The sequence below is a fragment of the Oncorhynchus clarkii genome, chromosome 20 (assembly GCF_045791955.1).
Source record: "Oncorhynchus clarkii lewisi isolate Uvic-CL-2024 chromosome 20, UVic_Ocla_1.0, whole genome shotgun sequence".
Taxonomy (NCBI): Eukaryota; Metazoa; Chordata; class Actinopteri; order Salmoniformes; family Salmonidae; genus Oncorhynchus; species Oncorhynchus clarkii.
Window position 1 is genome coordinate 44,642,590 of NC_092166.1, and position 6,000 is coordinate 44,648,589.

Here is a 6,000-nt window from a genome sequence, read left to right on the forward strand (position 1 = left end):
CTAAACTTATCTCTCAGCCAGTAAAACACGCCGAGTTAATAAAATAATTCACGAGCTGCTTTACTTATACACATTGGGAACATAATTTTCATGGAAGATGCATGGTAGGCTATCATACACCAATCTTGTATCATCTTGTTAACCTCATGAATGACAATGGAACATTTCAGTTCACTAAAGGCCTTTTCTTAGCACACTCGTAAAAAAGCACAGCTAATTGACTACTTCGAGCACGCAGCCAATCCAAATCAACCGATTGATTCGAACTCTAAAATATCAAGAAACGAAATCTTTCATTTTTTAAGACTTTATCATTCTCTCACAGTCTGACCAGAAGGTATTTGCAGAAGCTCTGTTACGTGTTCGCGTTCTTATCAAATTGATGGGCGAGTTTGATTCAACCATTTGTCATGTAAATGTCAAACGTTTGATGGGATGATCCCGACTTGACAAACTGCTGTAGGTGCCTTGCCATTGACCTAAAGTGAGTCACATGGCCTGTCACTAAGGTGATATGAGCTTTGGTAGGCAGTTTTACAGCTTTGACATACAACCTAGAGGTTAGGTTGTAGGGCACAGGGAAGATAAATTATCCGTCATCATTCATTTTGCCATAACAATACATACAGTATGAGCTCTTACTTAGATTATACAAGTAATAACCGGGGGACGAACATATTCAATGCCAAGGCCGGATACCACAATTGAAACAATGTTTACATGTCCTCGTCTTCCAATTCATGCGCAACAAGTGATAGTTATGGGTCCGATGGGCAGGTTCTTCGGTGCCTCAGCATAAGACTTCGAGCCACATTATCCGCCAGCATCAGCCACATCATATAGATCTCCACTTTGGCACAACGGGAAACTCTGTGTATTGCTCGCCAACAGGGCCCAACTTGGACTATGTACTTCATCAATACGCTCTCAATCATGAGAAAGAACGAGGTTTCATTCTGTCGCCTGTGATTCCTGTTTCAGCCATGGGAACGAACTTGCCCCACCTGGACGAGGGGAACAGTGGGCCAGGGTCGGCACCAAGCAGCTAGTATCTTCACTTTAGCAGTGGGAAACAGGGGCAGCAAGAAGACTTGGAGAGTATTTACTCGAGATTAGTTCCTTCCCAATGTAGTGATAAGGATTTTGCCGATCAAACTTAAAAAACTTTCGACTGGATGAAAGTTAAGAGGAATCCCGTAAAACAGGTTGGTTAACTACTAGGACATGGTCAGAAATAACATTGTCATGACAAAAGTTCATTTATAGACAACATTACAAAATATATATATTTTTTGAGGACATTTAACACAGACGCTGCCTAATCAATGTGTGTGCTGTCCATGTTTGTGCATAAACAAATGTACCGTGATGCGTAATATAAATGATCAAATATAGAATGTGTTTCTGTATAATTATAACTGTACTGTTTGCTTGGCTGCTCACAATCATCACATAATCATAATAAGTCTACATAGTTGATTCCTGTTTTCATTTCTTTGTTCAAAATTACATTTATTGAATCAGTTCCTTCATCCATTCATTCACTTTTACAGTTTAACAATATGGAGTCCCTGGCCAAAATAATGTAATCCACACCAACTTCACCACAAAGCAGCTGACAGAGCTCGAGAAGGAGTTCCATTTCAACAACCAGGGCCGATCGAGTGGAAATTGCCGCTGAAGAGCACAACGAAACTCAAGTTAAAATTTGGTTCCAAAACCGCAGGATGAAGCAGAAAAAGCGAGAGAAAGCAGGCACGGTTTTTATAGACACCGCAGCACCGGCTAATGATGTGGTAGAGATCACCCCATCTTCTCCTGATGTGTCACCAAGCTCGAAGCCCAAAAGCAATCATTTTACAAATAATATTTGAAATACCGCACTCAGGGTGCTGCACTTTGCTTATCACATTTTCAAGGATAACTCAGGTTTTACAGGTAGGATTAAGGCGCACTAATTTCTACAAACAATTCAGTGTAATGTTTGCACTATTCAAACATGGTATTTTCAGACAAATTCGACGTATAATTTAACTAATTATGAGAGAAATAAAATGAATGAAATATTTGTTTAGAAAATGTACGTCTGTATTTGTGCTGATTTCCATATTTGTGAGTGAACGGAATGTTCCCATACAGGATATGGTACAAAAAAACATAAATCTATAGTTCTTCTTCTTGGTGTTATTTTTATGCAAATACTATTTTGAAAGCAACATATATCGCTGTTTTGTGAAACTATTTTAAATTAGGCTACTCAGGAAATCAGGAATCAGGTCGATTGTCAATCTCGTATTATTGATTTCTATATATATATATTATAAAACTACAACTAATATACAATGTTCTCTCTCTTTGCAGTTGAGTTTTACTCATCGTTTTTCTTTGCATAATGTGACACGAGAAGTCTTTCACTACACATGGGATGGCTACTAATGACCTCTACACATCGGAATACATCCAGTGGTTCTAAACATGACAACAAATTGCAGGGCGCCAGGTTTCACACTAGAAGTGTTACCAGATTTCTAAATTGTTTATGGGGCTAATAAAAATATAATTTCAACGGTCAAAATGAATGACCTTTTAATGTGGCATGAACACAACCAGTCATTATATTTTCATCATTCAAACAAATCACGTCAAAAAGTAGGCTACCTGTGCATGTTCTTCCACTCCAAAATAATTCCAGCATCCAAACTGCATGTATATTCGAGCCATTTGATGAATGTAAATATAAATCTGTAACAAAACACCAAAACGTGTGCCTAATGACATTCAGCAATTGTCATTGATTAGGCCTAAATTAATTGATTAATCTTGTTGACAAATTTACAATTTTTGTAGCCTGAAAAGTCAGGACACCTGAAATGGGTCTGAAACTGTCCCAGGAAAAACGTGATGGTCACCCTAACACACACGGTCAATTTACTAGTCTAGGCTAAAATGTGCATTACCACGAACTTCAAATTGACCTACTGGTAGCCAGTGATGTAGGCTAGTGGTAAAAAAAACACGTGGGTAAACATTAAGTATATTAAATACATTAAGTAATGGTCCCTATACTTTCACTGCATTTTTCTGAAAAGGTGGGTAAACGGGGCTTACTTGCGTTTACCTTCCACCAAGACGACACCACCGCCGGTAGCCTACCCTCTAAGCCGAGGCAATTATACACACGTGAACACACGCAGAGCAGGTAACCTACATTCAATATAATACACGAGTTGAATCAAAACATGTCTTACACCCTAGTTCATCAGTTGTCCATAATTCACGAGTTAATGCTTGGAGTCTTCACAAATCTTGTTACATAATATACTACCTTTCTTTCCTTACGTTAAGGACATTTATGACAGTGTTAGGCTATTTGTAATTCTTACGCATTCAACAATTCAAATAGAACATTGCATTTAAAGCCTGTACAAATTATGGATCTTGGAGATCTCGGGGAAAATGCACTGTAAGTGTAACTAACGCCTGTAAGTGTAACTATGCCTATATTACACGTTTCGCCGTGAAAACAGTTCTCATGGGCACACACATCCAAAACATTGTAGGTCTATGCCATTGCAAAATCACATGCTTCTAACCGAACGTTAAACCTCTTCTAACCGAAAGTCACCTTATAGGCCTACTGTCATTAACTTATGGCCTACTTGTTGGATGGATTGGATGCGCATTGGTGTCTAGCTCTAGGTTAGTTGTCTAGTGATATTCTCGACCACAAATATCGATAGAAAATAATAAAGGTAACTAAATGGTCTACTTCTTCTGGCCACAGATGGCAAGAAGAACGCCAGTATCCGTGCGCATCTGAAAAACAAAGCAATTAGCACTATGAACAGCTGACTGACCTAAGTGACCTAAATCCCCAAGTATAAATCAACGGATAAATCGAACGCATTGGAATAAAGGCTGTTTTTATTAAAATATCCATGCCAAACAAATGGCGAAAATTAGGAAGTGCAAAGGAAAATCCATATGTAAAGGTGCTCAGCTAAGGCCGAAATTCAGCCCCAGTCCTACTACTGAGTGGACAGCGCAGCCACAAATAAACGTAATGGTTTATTAAACAATAACATAAAGGGGGTGGGTGTGTGTTTCATTTGGAAGCTTTTATTTTCATATTTACCATTGTAAAACATATGCCCTGAGATCCACAAACAATTAGCACAGTTTCTCACTTGCACTTGCCACTTTCTCTTTGATTGTTATAATTGTTCATTCATCTCCGGATGGTATAGGCAGTCTCAATATTTGCACTGGTTGTTAGGTTTGCACAGTTCCTGCCCCAGAGGCACTGGCCTGTCAGTGCCCTCTCCACCAAAGCTGAGGTTCATTCAAAGTTCACCCACAAATGGATTCACGAAGTCTTCTAGTCAATCAGTCAGGACACCAGAATGGCTTTGAAGAGTCAACTACAGGTCTCCCTCTCTTCTTTTTCTTTTCCTTTAATATTCGAGGCTAAAAATGGCAGGGGATATTTTTTCCTCTACATATTGTATGGCTTGTTAGACAATTGAAGTGGATAATCATCATAGTTCATTTCAAAATGTTACCATTAATTGTTAACAAAGATGGAACCCGTGCTAGATGATGATAATTTCATTAAAAGGCATATCTGCCTCATTGCCTCCAGCCTCCCACAACCCATGCCATCTTCTCCCCCCTCATTGTCTCTCTCTTTTCAAGCTCTCTTTCCCCATTTCCCTCTTCAGACTGTTTGAACAGCTAGTCAGCAGGCAAGCCTGAGGATTTGAAATACATCTACATGAGTTTTTACGTTCTCTTCTAACAATTGGCATTAGTAATAGATATATTTTCATCTCATTCTCTTCTGGAATATGCCAGGAGATGCCGATTCTGCAGGTAGCAGATCACGCTTTGACCAGGCAAAACGAGGAAGCTATATCATCCACTAGAGGCAACGTGAGCGCCTATTACCTTATAGTAGGCTTGAGGCTTGCTAGGGTGTTGTGGATGGGAGACGGTGGATGGGTGTTATAACCTAGTGCTAGGCACTGTTTTTTGTTTTAAGCCTTTCCCAAACCTTAATCCTTTAAAGGTTATTGACACAACTGTAATATATATTTTTTTAAACCCATCAAAATCCCTCAGTTTAAAATAGATATATGGGTTGCATCTCAATCCACCACATCCTCCTATGTTGGCCTACCGCATCTGTGGTGGAAGTTGGCCGAGCTACAGCGGTGTTTGTCAGACCATGAGACATCCCGAAAATCGTCCTTCTCACGAAAATTTCTGTAGTGTCCGAACAGTTTGGCCTACAAACTAATATGACCACTCTATGTAAAGATGAGATTCTAACGAACAAGATGGTATTCACTTTGCTCTAGGAATGTGTTATTCAAATAATTTCTATGGGCTATACAGTAGTAGTAAAGGTCAAATTCAATATTATATATATATATTTTTAAATATCTACAGGGGACATAAAATTCCAAATCAAATAGCTAAATGATCCATGCTATGACCATGTTAAAACAATTCCATATGTTAGCTTAGTAGAACACCCGCAAAGGCTTAGACTTTTAGAGGTTTTAACCCTTAATTTAAGCACTTGAACCAGCCACAGACTCTGGCTCTGAGGGTTGCTGTTCAATCCCAGGCACAATTTTTTTTTATTTTTATGGGAATTGCACCGACTGATTTGAACTACTTTGACTTGCTCCTGAAGAGATGCTGGCAGCCATGACAGGATACCATCTGTGGTCATCTTCACCATACCCAATTGGCTTATACTCTTGGAATGAAATCATTTTTGGAGGTTGCTAAACCATTGCAATCACATTTCTGGACATGTTATGATACCCACTTTTGCTTCTTCTGGTAGGTCCCGGCATATGTTCATAACCTGGGGATCAGTTTGGAACAAACTTTGTCTAACAGAAAAACAGTGATTGTCATCATCCCTCAATTATAAACATAACAAGACAAATAGTATAATCTCAGTTGGAAGCTAATTCTATTCTTTAC

General features: G+C 39.0%; 1 pseudogene; it reads left to right on the forward strand.

Moving 5' to 3' along the window:
* The first annotated feature begins 630 nt into the window (after positions 1 to 630).
* On the forward strand, positions 631 to 1,874 carry LOC139377101 (homeobox protein Hox-B1b-like; annotated as a pseudogene).
* Positions 1,875 to 6,000: the final 4,126 nt, after the last annotated feature.